This window comes from Hakea prostrata, chromosome 3 (genome assembly GCF_041222555.1).
Source record: "Hakea prostrata isolate BN-2017 chromosome 3, UWA_Hpros_2, whole genome shotgun sequence".
Lineage (NCBI taxonomy): Eukaryota > Viridiplantae > Streptophyta > Magnoliopsida > Proteales > Proteaceae > Hakea > Hakea prostrata.
This window is the reverse complement of record NC_142602.1, coordinates 45331065-45348506: the sequence shown is the minus strand read 5'-3', so window position 1 is coordinate 45348506 and position 17442 is coordinate 45331065. Positions and strand designations below refer to the sequence as shown.

General features: G+C 42.1%; 1 pseudogene; it reads right to left on the bottom strand.

The window, feature by feature from the left end:
* Nucleotides 1-16187: 16187 nt before the first annotated feature.
* Nucleotides 16188-16682, bottom strand: LOC149022345 (olee1-like protein pseudogene; annotated as a pseudogene).
* Between the last annotated feature and the right edge of the window lie 760 nt (nucleotides 16683-17442).

Sequence of the window (17442 nt, the reverse complement as noted above, 5' to 3'; positions counted from 1 at the left end):
AACATACATAGGTCTTCATGGAATAAGGCTTAGAAGCATAAATCTAAATAAGGAAATAAAACCTACCATATATGTAATTATCATGCATCATGAAGACACATAGTAAGGTAGAAGAGAACAACTAGAATTCTATGGATTATGGATCATGGAAAGAAAACACAACCATTAACCACTAACATGATCAATGAAAGAAGATCCAAAGAGATCGGAATTCAGATTAGAAGATTAACGAGAGATTAAATCATGGTTTGATCATGAATCCTTCAAAAGCTTGCAATGATCATGGTTAAGATCATTGTTCTAGCCTTAAATCCTTAGGATGATCATGAGAACATGTTCGAGAGATGTTTGCAACGAGAGAATGCAGCATCTCTTCTCTTGTCTCAACTCAAAAAGGAAAGAAAAACAAAGATGGAGGAGAAGAAGAGAGAGTAGACATACCTTTTGATGCAAAAAGAAGAGTTCCGACGAAGATCCGCCAAGAAAACTCCAAGGATGCAAGAGAGATGACTTGCGAGAGGTCTTTGGTTCGTTCGAGAGGGTTTGGAGGCAGCAAATACGAAGTGGACTCGAGGTTAGACTTAAATAGAGCAAGAATCAACCTAATTGCCAAAGACAGCACCCATTGGTCGAGTGGATTGGTCGTGGCCCGATCGACCAATCGGTCGACCAATGCTTGTGACAAGGCCAAAACGAGGGAATTGAAGGTCCAGATCAAATCCAATCCTAAAGGGGTTTTGCACACAAGTCAAGTGACTTACCTAGTAGGTAGAAATGCCTTCAAACCAAGATAGAGAGCACTCCAAGTCCATCAACTAATTAGATCTTCATCGGGATTCTGTTTCCATAAATAGAACCTCATCATCAACCTTCATGGATTCAAAGCCGGACACCAAGTCCTCTCTTTGGGATGGCCCAAAGCTGACTTCTTACTTTACTTCGGGTCATCGGACCTACAAATAACAAGGTTTCCGGGTCAAGGTTAGGGCTGGGTTTCACATTCTCCCCCCCTTAAAGAAATTTCGTCCCCGAAATTGAAAGCGTACTGTGCTTCCAAAGAGGTAAGGAAACTTCTCCTTCATGTCTTCTTCCTTCTCCCAAGAAGCTTCTTCAGGGGGTATGGTTCTTCCACCGAATCTTCACCAAAGGAATGGCGCGATTCCATGCTGCTTGTCCTTCCTATCCGGGATTTCGGCCGGTTCTTCATCATAGGTCAAATCAGCACTAAGTCCTTCGAGTGCTTGCTGCAAAATGTGTTCGGATTCTCTATGTATTTTCGGAGCATCGAAATATGGAACACATTGTGCACACCAGCAAGAGACGGAGGTAATGCTAATCGATACGCAACAGGTCCAACCTTTTCCAAAATCTCGAAAGGTCCAATGTAACGAGGGCTAAGCTTTCCCTTAACATTGAATCTCATCACACCCTTCATTGGTGAGACCTTGAGAAAGACTTTCTCTCCAACTTGAAATTCCAAATCGGTCCTTCTCTTATCGGCATAAGATTTCTGTCTCGGTGAGGCGAGACTTAATCCTTTCTCTTATCATATCTACCATAGCACTTGTAGCTTCAATCATCTCGGGACCTAAGACTTTTCTTTCACTGTCTCGATCCAGTACAAAGGTGTCCTACAAGTACTACCATACAAAGCCTTGAATGGAGCCATGCCTATTGTTGCTTGATAAGCTGTTGTTATAGGCAAACTCAACCAAAGCTAGGTGTTCATCCCAATTACCACCCATATCCATCACACAAGATCGAGCATGTCTTCCAATGTCTGAATTGTCCGCTCGGATTGTCCATCGGAGTTGTGGATGATGAGCTGTACTCAAGTTCAATTGGGTTCCCAAGGCCTTACGCAAACTATTCCAAAACCTTGAGGTGAACCTAGGATCACGATCCGAGACAATACTCAATGGCACACCATGCGGACGAACCACATTATCCACATAAAGCCTGGCTAGCTTATCCGGAGTATGAGTGATCTTCATAGGAATGAAATGGGCTGATTTGGTCAACCTATCAACAATCACCCACACGGTGTCATTGCCTTTACTTGTCCGAGGCAAGCTAGTCACAAAGTCCATGGAGATATCTTCCCACTTCCAACTAGGAATAGGAAGGGGTTGAAGTAATCAGGATGGAGGTTGTCGAACGGCTTTCACTGTTGGCAAGTCTCACACTTGGCAACAAAATCATCAACATCCGCCTTTAGACCAATCCACCAAAAATGTTCCTTCAAGTCCTTGTACATCTTGGTGCTTCCGGGTGTCTGATAAAGAGTATTTGGTGTGCTTCCTTCAATATTTCTTTCTTAACTTCTTCGTTTGCGAGCACACACGGTCTTCCTCTAAACATCAAAGCACCATCCATGGATATACCAAAGTTGGGGTCCGACTCGGGATTCGAAGAAATCTTCTCAACTTTGGTCAAAAACTCTTGATCGGAACTCTGCTGAGCAACAATCTTATCTCTAAGACCAGATCTTGCCGTCATGGCGAAAGAATAAAATCAGAATTCTCGGGGACGATTTCCAAATCAAAACTCTCAATAGAAGACCACAATGGTAAACTCAAAGCATTCAAATCCAAAGTCTTCTTCTGGTTCTTCCTACTAAGAGCATCAGCAACAACATTTGCTTTCCCAGGATGATCTTGAATATCACAATCATAATCGGAGACGAGTTCCAACCATCTCCTTTGTCTCATGTTCAACTCCTTTTGGGTAAAGAAATATTTCAAACTCTTATGATCCGTGAAAATGGCAATCTTCTCACCGTAAAGATAATGTCTCCAAATCTTCAAAGCAAAGACAACGGCGGCAAGTTCTAGATCGTGAGTGGGGTAATTCCGCTCATAATCCTTCAATTGCCGAGAAGCATAGGCTACGACCTTGCCATGTTGCATCAGTACACAACCCAAACCAATCTTTGACGCATCGGTATAAAGTTGTCATACCACCGGAACTATCGGGTATAGTCAAAACCGGGGCACTTGTCAATCTATCTTTCAACTCTTGGAAATTCTTCTCACAAGCGTCAGACCAAACAAACTTCTCTTCTTTCCTGGTCAACTTAGTCATAGGAGCAGCCAACCGAGAAAAGTTCTCAATAAACCTTCGGTAGTAACCCGCCAATCCAAGAAAACTTCTTATTTCCGTTGCTGACTTCGGTCTCTCCCAATCAGCCACTGACTTGGACCTTTTCGGGATCGACACGAATACCTTCGGCTGAAACTACATGACCAAGGAAAACCACTCTCTTAAGCCGGGAAATCACACTTGCTAAACTTAGCAAACAACTTCTTTTCCCGCAACCTTTGCAAAGTGAAACTTAGATGACTCGCATGCTCTTCTTCGCTCTTCGAATAGATCAAGATGTCATCAATGAAAACAATCACAAACTTATCAAGCACATCATGAAATACTCGGTTCATGAGGTCCATGAACACCGCAGGAGCATTGGTCAATCCGAAGGGCATGACTCTAAACTCGTAGTGACCATACCGCGTTCGGGAAAGCTGTCTTGAAGATATCACTAGACTTCACTTTCAATTGGTGATATCCGGACCTTAAGTCAATCTTCGAGAACACAACTGCACCCTTCAACCGATCGAAGAGATCATCGATTACGGGCAGCGGATATCTATTCTTGATAGTCAATTTATTCAACTCACGGTAGTCGATGCACAAGCGCATACTACCGTCTTTCTTCTTGACGAACAAGACCGGAGCTCCCCAAGGTGACACACTAGGCTGTACGAAACCTCTATCAATGAGCTCATTCAACTGATTTTGCAACTCTTTCAACTCGGTAGGAGCCATCCTATACGGAGCTTTAGATACCGGAGCGGCACGGGGGACGAGATCAATAGAGAATTCGACATCTGCGTCCGGAGGCACTCCCGATAGGTCATCGGGGAAGACATCAACAAAGTCGCAGACAACTCGACTTACGTCGACTCTTTTCTCCACTATACCCTTGCCTTCGGATGAAGCATCATCCACTAGGGCATAGACTTGCATCGGTGCGAGACGGCACCTTCTTACAAACCCTTCTCTTTTCACCTTGAAATTCAAAGACCGGACTTCCACAAATATGGACCTGAATCTTCTTTGAGGAACAAAGGAACACGGCTTTGTGGGCTGTCAACCAATCAATTCCCAAAATAACATCGAAGTCCTTCATGTCAAGAATCACAAAATTGGCTTCCAAGTTCTTCTCACCAATCAACACGGGACATTTAGATAACCCCTTATCTAGTTTCACAACAGGACCAGTGGGTGTACTAATCAATAAACAACTAGACAACTTCTCGGGGATTAGGTTAGTCTTCTTGATGAATGCGAGATGACATGAACGAATGAGATGCACCCGTATCAAATAAGACAAATGCGAAATAGAAGCGACTAACAATGTACACTGTAATCACATCATGGCTTGGATCCTGCTCGATCTTGGAAATACTGAAAACTCTACCGAGAGGGAGGAGCGGGGAGCACTCTTCACCACCAGGGCGGGGCTCTTTGGGCGGGCCGCTCGGACGAGCACGAGCAAAATGACCAGCTTGCTTGCGGTAGAAGCAAACGGGATTCTTTGGATCCAACGGGGGTGGCTGCAACGGAGGGCTTCGAACAACCGGGCCTTGCACTCGCACTTGCACTTGCACTTGCATTTGCTGGTGGTCGGTTTCCGCCATCTTGTTTAAGCTGGCCGGGCTGCTGAAAACCCGTGTTCGACCTACACTCTTAGCACGAAAGGTAGGAGTGGGGTAGGGTGTAGGTCTCACATAACGACGGTCATTGCGATCCACCAAACCAGAATTCCTTGACTGCCAAGGCTTTTGCACACGAGCACTTTCCTTCTCTGTTTCTTCCAACTTCTTCGAGTTACTGCACCACTTGAGCATAGCTCACTATAGGCTGGATTTGTGAGATAAGCTTTAATGGCGGGCGCGAGTCCTTTGAAGAACTTCTTTGCTTTGGCGAGGTCTTCCTTCAAAGAATGCGGAGCAAAGAAATGAAGCTCCTCGAACTTCTGTTGGTACTCCAACACGAGACAAAGTTCCTTGAGTCGAGAATCATAAACTCGGCTTCCTTTGCATCCTTCACCGCCTCGGGAAAGTAGTTCATACAAAAAGCCTCTTTGAATAACTCCCAAGTTACAACTCCTGCATGCAAACCTTCCAAAAGCAGGACGAGTGGAAATCCACCATGCATCGGCTTCTTGTTGCAACACGCTCGGCAAACAAAATCTTCGAGCTTCCGAGCATTGCGGATGCCGGAAAGCCTTCTCCAACTCACGAAGCCACTTGTTAGGAAACAAGGGGTCCTTGGTAACTCCGGTAAAAGTGGGTACTTGCATCTTGAGAAAACTCTCCATCGAGGCGAGTATGAGGAGTTCAGCTAAACCTCCCGCATTCGGGACTGCGGCATGAGGATTCACATTAGCACCAGCCCGGGTCTCATTATGCGAGTCATGAAACCCACCAACATCTGGTTGAATTGAGCTGCTTGCTGCTTTGCATCATATTGCCCATAATATTGGCAATATCTACTGAAACTTCCAACATTCGGGGCACCGGGGATCTCATGAGTACCACGATCGGCATTTGGTATCTCACCACCTCCATGAGGTACTTCACCACCTCCACGAGGTATTTCACCACCTCCATGACCACTTTGGATTCACCACGCCCACTTCTCGGAGTAACCATTCTGCAAAACCGAGAACATCAAAATACCAAATTTCGAAGATTCAACATAAACCACAAGTCCAAATGATTTGAAAACTTAAATCATGCTCAAAATATCCATATAGTCATCAAACAATATTCCATAAGGCAAAAATCACATTTTCCAAAAATTCAACAGCAAATGAGGTCACTGTGACCATTGGTCGAGTGGTTGGTCGAGTGACCCGGTCGACCAATCGGATCGACCAATGAAGACGAGAATGCGAAAATTCGCATTATAAGCCTCATTTCCACATTCCAACCTCATTCTAACTTCTTCCAAAGGTGAGAGAGCTCTAGGGAAAATATCCAAGAGTTCCCACAAGTGTTCTTGAGGTGATTTAGTGCTTCAACAACAACACCACAACACACCATCTTCATAAACAAGGTAAATCTCTCATTCTTTCTTCCATTGTCATCTTCTCATGCTTGCATTTCAACAAAACCATGCTTTACTTGTATCCAATGCTAGAAATCATGCTTAGGAATGCTTAGAAACATATTCCCTAGGTTTTAAACACAATGACATGCATAGACAACAAGTTTTAACACATTTGGTGCTCATCTCGCAAAGTTTTATACCGAAATCGATATCTTTAGAAAAATTTCGTTTTCTCTCAAACCGCTTGAAATTTTCGCACGAGATCAAATGCTACATGCTCAAGATGACATTGTAGATAGGTCCATACAATTTGATTTAACCAATTTCAACTTTTCAAAAATCCAATTTTGACCTAAATTGCAAAATCCCCAAATTTCCTTCTTGCTGAATTTTTCGCTTTAATCCATGTTTTCGATCGATTTTCATCAAAACAACTTCATAAACATGAAATTCCAAGTATTGTGCACATGCTAGTATGTTCAAATCAAATCAAATTCCCCCCAAATTTGAAATTTTCCGAAAAATTACGAAAATACCCTTTTGGCTCAAATCTTGAAATAGCACTAATTGGAAATGTCTCTTGTCTCTTCCCACGAGATACATCATGCGAGAGGGGAGGACGAGGAGGAGGTAGAGGTCGAGGTCGCATCGTAGGTGCTCTTGGGGGGCAGAGGTCGGGTTCCTTTCGAGCCTAGAGAGGAGGTTAGGAGACCGGACCTATTTGACACACCTCGGGCCGAGTTTGCGTACGAGGCCTACTTCAGCTATTGTAACATCGAGATGGGGCGTCTACTTCACTTACGCCAGCTCGGAGCCTTTAGGATCCGGCAGAGGTTCGACACTTTACGGTGGACTCACCTCTTCACCGAGGATTTGCCGGTATACCCGGAGCTAGTGAGGTTGTTCTTCGGCAACCTTACTTACACGAGAGGAGGCTCGGGGCCGGGGACATCCACTCGGACTTGTCCTCGGGAGCGGGGTCCTTCGGACTCGGATTCGCTTCTCTACCCGGACAACGGCCGAGATCTTGCGGGTCCCTTACTATCCACGGCGGTGTGTGTGGATACCTGCGGAGCAGATCTGGACAGCCATCCGATGCCGTACGAGCTTCGCGAGATATGCTCTACGCTATGGGATAGCCGCCGATGCTTCACACCGTGGACTAGCGGACGGATGACGGGTTCTGCACGTATTATCGGTCGCATAGTCGGCCGAAACATCATGCCGAAAGCCGGACATCACCATCGGGTCACGGTGATGGAGGCCTTGGTCATTTACCGCATCTACATGGGCTTCGAGATCGATCTCTCCTACATCATTCAGCGGGTCATCTTTGGACTTAGTTCTGCGGCCTAGCATGCGGAACCTTTGCTATGGGAGGCTTCGACTTTGATCTTCGGGCATTTCGGGGTGAGTTTCGAGGATACTCCGATGGACACTAGATCACGGGGATACCCCATTGGGACTCGGACCATTCGACGGATGAGACTACATCGGATTAGAGAGATCTCCTGGTCCCGGAGGGTGAGGATGATGATGAATCGGAGGATGAGGATCGGGGATCGAGAGGATGGAGGAGAGGATATCGGTCCGATAGTGATGATCGGGCCGGAGATGATCTGAGATATGCGCGAGGCTGAGCACTGTGCATCACGAGTTTCCTTCATCACACTTCGAGGTAGGTGGCCCTTCACATGCGGTTCCGGAGACTTCGGATCTTGGTGCACGAGATGAGATCGATGACTTCCATGCTAGAGAGGATGGAGGTCGGACGGGAGCAGATGTACGAGAGGATGGAGTCTCGACGAGACAGAGATAGAGCATCGGGTGACTCGGCTAGCGAGAGGAGTTCGGAGCATATAGAGATCGAGTAGATCACCTAGATAGATTGTACCTTAGGATTTTCCATTTATGCATTTCAGATGTAATCATTGTAAAAACCTTTGAAATTAATGAAGTTCATTTTGTTTCTCTTTAATTATTGTATGTTATGCACTTTTCTTTTCCTTGCATTAGTGACATTTGTTCAAGTATAATTATGGTATGTTATTCAGAAATGTTCTGTTATGCCTCAAAGTTCAAGTTTCTAATTCTGTGTTCTATTATTCACTTCTAAGAGTAGAAGAGTCATTTCGGATCAATGACTCGGGAATGTTCAGTTGTTGTCTTTTGTGGTTAGGATCTCCTCGAACCTTGGGCTCCGATACCAATCATCACGCCCTCCCGGCCGGTACCCTATCCGGCATACCCGAGAGTGTGATCCACGGCCCGAAGATCGGGTATCGAGTGATCAACCTCCCACATAAACAATAACATAATCATGAACAATCATAACATGAGTGCGGAAGATAAATCATAGATCCAATAATGAAAGAATGAATCATAAACGAATCGGAATAATAGACATAATCAGAGTATCAAACAGATAAGTAAAGTGAAGCAAAAATCCCACTTTACATCCAGCGGAAAAGTAGCTCTAAAGAATAAACTAGATAAAAGCTAATCCCAATAGCAAGTACATTGGGTAACTAAATTATTCTCCACTTTGTAGACGACATCCTTGTAGGTGTAGATCTCATAAATAGCACAAGGACGCTTCCACTCAATGGACGGACTAAGCATCGTACGGAGCATAACCACCCGTGGGATCTTCAGAGTAATTGTGGTAACCGCAATCACCTTCCTGGAGATATGTCTCTTCGCCTTGCGCTTCCTCATAGGAACCGTCATAGTACTCAGTACCTGCAGGATAGTCTAACAACATTGTACAATAAAGGAATGAGTTTCAAAGAAACTCAGTAAGGCAGTTAAAATCCATAATAACACAAATGGCGGGATTCCGAACAATCATAAATGCAATATGATATGAGACAAACAATGAATGAATGAATCTAACTCTATGTATGCTGGTCTCTATTGGCAGACATGCTTTAAGTCGTAGCACCGTACTTCTTTAGGAAAGTCCACTCACATCCTCAACCATTTAAGATATCTTGGATTCTCTCACGGATCATTTCACCGGTCTTGAGCAGCCGATTGGTAATGGGTCCTTCATCCCTCGGGACAAACCTTGGCGGGGGGTTAAGTCAACACACTCTCTCACAACCATTTGGTATAAATCTTGGCGCATGTCGGGGGTAAAACCTAGCCAAATGCAAGTCTTCTACTTGGTTACATCAAGTCGGATCCGGATACTTCCATTCCTCGTCCCACGACAATCCTTTCCGGTATCCTTCACACTAGAGTCCTCATAGTCCCCGACTACGGACTCACCAACCCTATTGATCATCCACATATGGTAAACGGGAAGCTCTCACGTCCTCTCACGGGTTGGTTACCGGTCTTAAGCGCCCGTGAGCCCAAGTCTAACCATATGCAACCCTACCAATAAATGGCCCCCACAATGTGATTTCTGTCCTCTCACGGGTTGGTTACCGGTCTTGAGCGCCCATGAATCCCCATTGCTACCACGGGTCGTTCGGTCTCAATACCCCTCCGATTAGGGTCGACATAACAGGACATCCTAGCCAAACACTACTAGACAATCCTATATATGTCATCCAACGGTTTAGGAAGGTGTCCAGAGGGCATCTCCGGAAACATCCCATAATATTCCCGTAGTAGTCCAAGGACGAAGTGTCAAAAGGACACCTCTCCTTTCCAAACCATACGTAAGCATACACATGCATCAATTCATATCATCACATATATGGTAACTCCATATATGGAAAGAAATCGAGTAATTACAATCACTTGTATAACATTGGTAAGTAAATCATACATGAATCAACTCAATATGAATAAGTAATGCTACTGTAATCAAAGTTATGCAACAGTAGTATATCATTGTAAGAATCTAATTTAGGAAACATATTAATGATATTCAAATATAGAAACTAGATTCATGCTATCTATGTAATTAAGGAAATAACCATCCTTACCTTTTATAACTCGCAAAGGAATCCTAAGAAATCAAGTAAGATCTTGGCAAACTTGAGAAGAAGGTCCTAAACAAGTATATACAACATATTAGGAAAGATCCCTAGCAGAATATATATCAAAATATCCGAAACAGACCAATTCTGGAGTTGCTTTGTACTCATTGGTCGAGTGGATTGGTCGAGTGGTCCAGTCGACCAATCGATCGACCAATGCGGACGATAGCTTATAAAATCAGAGTTTTAAGATATGAAATCCGAATTTGGTGGTTCAAAAGGGTACTAATCAAGGGGTAGACTATATCAGTAGTATTCTAACATAAAGGGGACCTCAAAACACTAATCAAATCAAGGTATCAAGATCCAAATTAGGAAACAAAAAGTTACCATAAATAAATCAAACATGGATCTTGATGAATTTTGAAATAGAAAACAAGGACAAGAACTATAGGAGGATGGATCATTGCTTTCGGTAATGAAAACATGAAAACATACATAGGTCTTCATGGAATAAGGCTTAGAAGCATAAATCTAAATAAGGAAATAAAACCTACCATATATGTAATTATCATGCATCATGAAGCACATAGTAAGGTAGAAGAGAACAACTAGAATTCTATGGATTATGGATCATGGAAAGAAAACACAACCATTAACCACTAACATGATCAATGAAAGAAGATCCAAAGAGATCAGAATTCAGATTAGAAGATTAACAGAGATTAAATCATGGTTTGATCATGAATCCTTCAAAAGCTTGCAATGATCATGGTTAAGATCATTGTTCTAGCCTTAAATCCTTAGGATGATCATGAGAACATGTTCGAGAGATGTTTGCAACAGAGAATGCAGCATCTCTTCTACTGTCTCAACTCAAAAAGGAAAGAAAAACAAAGATGGAGGAGAAGAAGAGAGAGTAGACATACCTTTTGATGCAAAAAGAAGAGTTCCGACGAAGATCCGCCAAGAAAACTCCAAGGATGCAAGAGAGATGACTTGCGAGAGGTCTTTGGTTCGTTCGAGAGGGTTTGGAGGCAGCAAATACGAAGTGGACTCGAGGTTAGACTTAAATAGAGCAAGAATCAACCTAATTGCCAAAGACAGCACCCATTGGTCGAGTGGATTGGTCTACCAATGCTGACAGCAAGGCCAAAACAGGGAATTGAAGGTCCAGATCAAATCCAATCCTAAAGGGGTTTTGCACACAAGTCAAGTGACTTACCTAGTAGGTAGAAATGCCTTCAAACCAAGATAGAGAGCACTCCAAGTCCATCAACTAATTAGATCTTCATCAGGATTCTGTTTCCATAAATAGAACCTCATCATCAACCTTCATGGATTCAAAGCCAGACACCAAGTCCTCTACTGGGATGGCCCAAAGCTGACTTCTTACTTTACTTCGGGTCATCGGACCTACAAATAACAAGGTTTCCGGGTCAAGGTTAGGGCTGGGTTTCACATATGGTGCTATGACTTAAAGCATGTCTGCCAATAGAGACCAGCATACATAGAGTTAGATTCATACATTCATTGTTTGTCTCATACCATATTGCATTTATGTTTGCTTTTATTACGGTTTAACTGCCTTACTGAGTTTCTTTGAAACTCATTCCTTTTGTACAATGTTTTGTTAGATTATTCTACAGGTTCTGAGTATCATGACTGCTAGTATGAAGAAGCACAAGGAGAAGTGGCATATCTCCGGGAAGGTGATTGCGATTCCGACAATTACCTTTGAAGATTCCGCGGGTGGTTATGCTCCGTACGATGCTTAGTCCGACCATAGAATGGAAGCGCCCTTGTGCCATTTATGAGATTTATACTTATAGAGACGTTGTTTATAAGATTGAGAACAATTTAGTTACCTATTGTACCTGCTATTGGGATTAGATTTTATCTTGTTCCTTTTCTTTTAGAACTACTTTTCCGCTGGTTGTAGAGTGGGATTCCGCCTCACTTTACTTATTGATTTAGACATTCTGATTATCTTTCGTACTCTGATCATATACATGGTGTATTCTTTCCTTATTTGGATCTTTGGTTTATCTGTTGCACATCGATTATTATTGTTCATGATTATGTTATTGTTTATGTGGGAGGTTGATTACTCGATACCTGATCTTCGGGGCTGTGGATCACACTCTCGGGTATGCCAGTTAGGGTACCGGCTGGGAGGATGTGACAACATATATGATTAATCATGTTATACTATGCCTTGTTTATATAATGAATTATTGATCATGTATGATATGATGAGATTGAGCTTGTGAATGACTAAGTATGACTTGGGATCGGGAAGTGTCCTACCGACACTTCTGTCCTTGGACATCGGAGGGAATAATATGGGATGTTCTCCGAAGGTGTCCATCGATACTCTCCCGGGTTATTGGATGACATACATAGGATTGTCTAGATGTATGGCTAGGACTATCCTTGTTGTATCAGACCCGAATCGGAAGGGTATTGAGACCGAATGACCCGTGGTAGGGTATGGTTTGATGGGCATTCAAGACCGGTAACCACCCCGTGAGAGGACATAAACCATACTGCGGATACCCAGAAGGGGCCATTTATTGGTAGGGTTGCAAATGGATAGACTTGGGCTCACGAGCGCTCAAGATCGGTGACCAATTCGTGAGAGGACGTGAGAGCTTCCCGTTTACCATTTGTGGATGACCAATAGGGTTGATGAGTCCATAGTCCGAGTTAGTTGTAGCCATAGGATACACTGACTCTAGTGTGAAGGATACAAAACTGAGTTGGTCGGTCCCATAGGGGAAGTATTAGGATCTGACTTGATACGACTGAGTGGATGACTTGCATTGGGCTAGGCTTTGTTGTGACATGCGCCAATACTTATACCAATGGTGATGTGAGAGAGTGGTGACCTGATCCCCAACCATGGTTTCTGATGAGGACTTCACCCAATTACCCCGGCAGACCCAAGATATCATGTATGATTGAGGGGGAGTGACAGACGACCTAAAGAAGTATGGTGCTATGGCTTAAAGCATGTCTACTTTAGAGACTAGCATACTCACTATTAGAATCATATTGCATTATTGTCTCATATCATCTTACACCATGTTGTGACTTGTATCGTATGATTTGTGTATTGTGGAACGACTCGCCTTGCTGAGTTCTTTGAACTCATTTCCTTTTTGCAATAAATTTTATTAGACATATCTGCAGGTACCGAAGACATTGATGGCTCCTACTATGAGGCGGTGCAGGATCCCTCATACTACGGTGAAGGTCTTGTCTATTACGAAGATTATGGTGAAGGTGCCAAGGGTGATTACCCTCTGTACTAGAGTTAGTCAAACCTTGATTTGGGAGAGGCCGTGCTTGGTCTCTTTTGTGTACACATCGAGGACACTTTATACAAGACGGAGGAGACCCTAGTTTAGGCCCTTTTTGTCATTTTGGAACCTGGATATATTGTATTAACTTCTTTGGATTTACTCTTGATATTGGGATTGTAACTTAACTAATCAACCATTTTTCCGCTGCTTTTAAGAAAGAGTGACTTCTGATCACTCTCTCTCTCTTTTAAGAATTTTCTTGATATGTACTTGATGATTTCCCGCCTCTTGATTGATTATCTATTCTTATCCATTTGATTTGGTTATTACTTGCTTAAAACTTTGATTATATTGTTTGTGATTATGTTATCATGTATGTGGGAGGCATGGCCACTCAATCCTTGATCCTCGGGTTGTGGATCACATTCCCGGGTATGCCAGATAGGATACCGGTTGGGTGGGTGTGACACGAAACAGTAGGAAACTTGGAGGAAACCTCTAAAACAATAATCTAACACTAAAATAGCATAGATTAGACACTAACAATGATAAAAATAAAATAAAATAAAATAAAAAACACTACTTACTAATTTGGAAACATGACTTTCTAATTCGGTAAAATTCATAGTTTTTTATGAAAACATGCTATCAACTCAAGAGAAAAAATAGAGATGATAGGATATCAAGCAAAACAGATCTAACATGCTAAAGAAATCAAATTGAAAGGATGATCATGGCTTCATGAAGAATTCACAAAGATCATGGCTAAGATCAATATGAAAATCACAAAACCTTAAGAATGAATGGAGATTGTAGAAGAGATGGTTGCAAGGATGCAACATCTTCTTCATAATTCCAACACAAGGAATAAATCATAGTAAGAGTAGATTAACACCATACAAGAGAGATTACTAACCTTTGATTGAAGAATAAGAGATGAAAAACTTGAAGTCTTGCAAGAGTTTTTCACAAACACCAAGGAGAGGCTTTGAGAGAGTCTTCCCACGTTCTCTGAGGGTTTGGAAACAAAGGAGGCTAAGAAACACATACTTCTATTATATAGAGCACCAACAGACCTAACAGAGGATCTTTGGCAGATTCTGTCCCTGTTGCCAATTAACCACCCAGTTGACCAAACAAGTTAGCAAGGCCAAAACAGGGAAATGAAGGTCCAAATCAAGTCCAAACCCAATGAGCTTCTCCCAACACAATATATGACTTACCTAGTATAGAGAAATGCTTTTAAATCATGTCCAACTACACTTTAAGTCTATCAAATCGTCTCAACTTCAATAAGGTGCAGTTTCTTTTTCAAATCTGAACAAGCTTCCAAGTATGAAACACCATCATCAACTTCCATGGGTTTTGCGTCAAATACCATGTCTTCCACTGAGATGGCCCATAGTTGGCTTCTTCCTTTACTTTGGGTCTTCGGACCTATAAACAACAGGGTTTCTGGGTCAAGGTTAGGGCTGGATTTTACACATGTGGTTATGTGGGGAGGATACAAAATGACGGTGATTGTAGAGAGACATAATCAATGATTTTCTTCAAGATGGTTTGTAGAATTCAAGACAAGGTGGAGATTGTTGAGTTTGAGTGTCTTGTATTCTGCAGGTCCATATAATTATAGTTGGTTTGTATTTGTAATTATATCAGGGTTTTGGTTCAATTGCTTGTACTGGGTTCAAATCGTATTATATGGGAATTAGGGTTTTAGGTTCCCTATAAATAGTCTTTGTGGGATTACTTAGATGAATCTATCTCTGTAGAGGAGTGGGGAACTCATCCTATAGGGATTGGAGGCAAGCAAGGGGCAGCACTTTGTGAGGTATGAGAATGGTGTAAGGTCTTTTAGAAATAATGTAACTTATTATTTTTCTCTAGTGTATATAGGCAGCTTTGCTAAACCACGTTAAATTCCTCGTGTGTATTTCGCTTGCGTTTTTCTTCATTTATAGTTGTGCATCTGTATCCCCAACACTTGTCTATTCCATTATAATTCTAAAATGAAAGATTTTAATTTTCTTCTTGACCATGTACAATCTAGACACTCAACTAACTGTTTGAGTTTTGAGAAGGCATGTCTTGGTTCAATCTATCCTTTCCCAACTTCCCTCCTTTAGTTTTGGTTCTTTTGCTGTTCCAGATAAGGTTGGAGACTTATCAATGACCAAATTTTATTTGGGCTCAGGTTCTTAAAAGGAAATATTTTCCCCATTCTTCTATTTGGAATAGCATATGCTCTATCCTACTCCAATTAAAATTATGCTCTTTAAAAGCCATTGGAAATGGACAAGGAAGAGTAGGAAGAGAACTTTAGGACCTGTTTGGTTACATGAGTCTGGAGATTTCAAATATCTAGAGATTTCAAATCTATAGATTTCAAGCCTATGGAGTTATAATTTATAAAATTAGATGTTTGGTTGTGGAATGAAATATGTGGATTCATCCTAAAAAACTATTTGATCGACGTGAATTTTGTGAATGTGCAAATGTATAGCTTTTTTGAATTCTCTGGATTTCACCCCTTACCCATAAATCTACAGATTCACGTTTTTAGTGTAAAAAGGTGAATCTCTAGATTTCATGAATCTAGAGATTTTTACAACCAAACGGGTATAATTCTCAGATTCATGAATCCAGAGATTTGAAATCTCTGGATTCATGTAACCAAACAGGCCCTTAGAGAAGTTGCTGATTTTATTGTCTTCTCATTGGGAAATCAATGAATTAGTGGATGTGCTTCTATCTCTTCAGCTATGTCAGGCTCACAGATGGATGCAAGGGATTAGATTGTTTTATTCAGGAGAAGTGTATGAGACCCTTATAAGCTGGTAAGTTCAACAATGGGGAGGAGACCAAGCTCCTTGAGAACTTTAGGGCAGTCATCAAGAGGTTCCTTTGCCAAGAAACCCAATGGGTTGGCATAGCGATTTCTGGAGACGACTCCATTGTTGGAAGTGAGAACAACACGGGCACGATCCTTTCCAGGGACACGTTGGTCGCAGTTAGCTACAGTGGTGTTCAACACAGTCATCTCACAGATATCGTCTTCGTGTTCTCCATCCACTGTGATCTTGTATGCCCCGTTTTTGTCACAGACACCGTCGACGGTGACAGAGATGGTGCCATTCTCACGGTTTCTGCATACGAGTTGCACAGGTGCATCAACCATGGGTTTGCTCAGTCTGGTCTCGAACAGTGCACGGCAGGTGTCGCAGTACACCTTTCCCTCAACAGTGAAGTCCTGGCAATAGGCCAGCCCAAGAAGGCCAAAGAAAAGGGCAGCAACGAGAAAAGCCTGAGAAGACTTTGTCATCACCGATTTTGAATTCTGCTTCTTCTTTGGCTGTGGTGGGTTTCTTCTTCTTGCTTTCCTGATTATGAAACTTAGATGAGTACTACACTGTAGGAGGAGAGAATGATTGATTATATAGTATTAAAGAGGAGATGTAAAGGGGCTATTCTTGGAGTGAAATCGTTATTTTTGTGAGCATTATTTGCGATATTGCTTCAGTGGTGCATCTGACATGGTGGTGTCTATCGTATGTCACGCCACCCGAATTTTGTTAAATCTCAATCAAAACATTATGTGCACATTTAACCAACATTAACATAAAATCAGTTTTTAAAATGATTTAAACCATGTTTTCCCTTTTGAACGGCTAAAATTTAATAAAATGAACGTGACATGCAACTGATGATGGACAACACAAACACCACCACATCAGATGCTCCACTAAAGTAAGATCTCATTTTTTGGAGTTATGGTTGGAAAGTGGACAGAGATTGACCCATTCTAAATCCTTGTTTGGTCCAAATTTTCTCTTAGACCGATTTGTGAGGGGAAGAGAGACACATAAACCATTTAAAGAACATGTATCGTTATGAAACCATATGTAAAAAAATTTGTCTTTCTCTCTAATATGTAATAGGCTAAGGATCTTTTTGGTATCAATTTTCATTCTCTATTATACGTATTTAAAAGAAATAAGTATAAGAATTCATTATTGGTCAAGAATGAAAAATGGTTTGGTGAATTTTATCGAAAATAAATTATGGAATGAAAAATAAGTTTG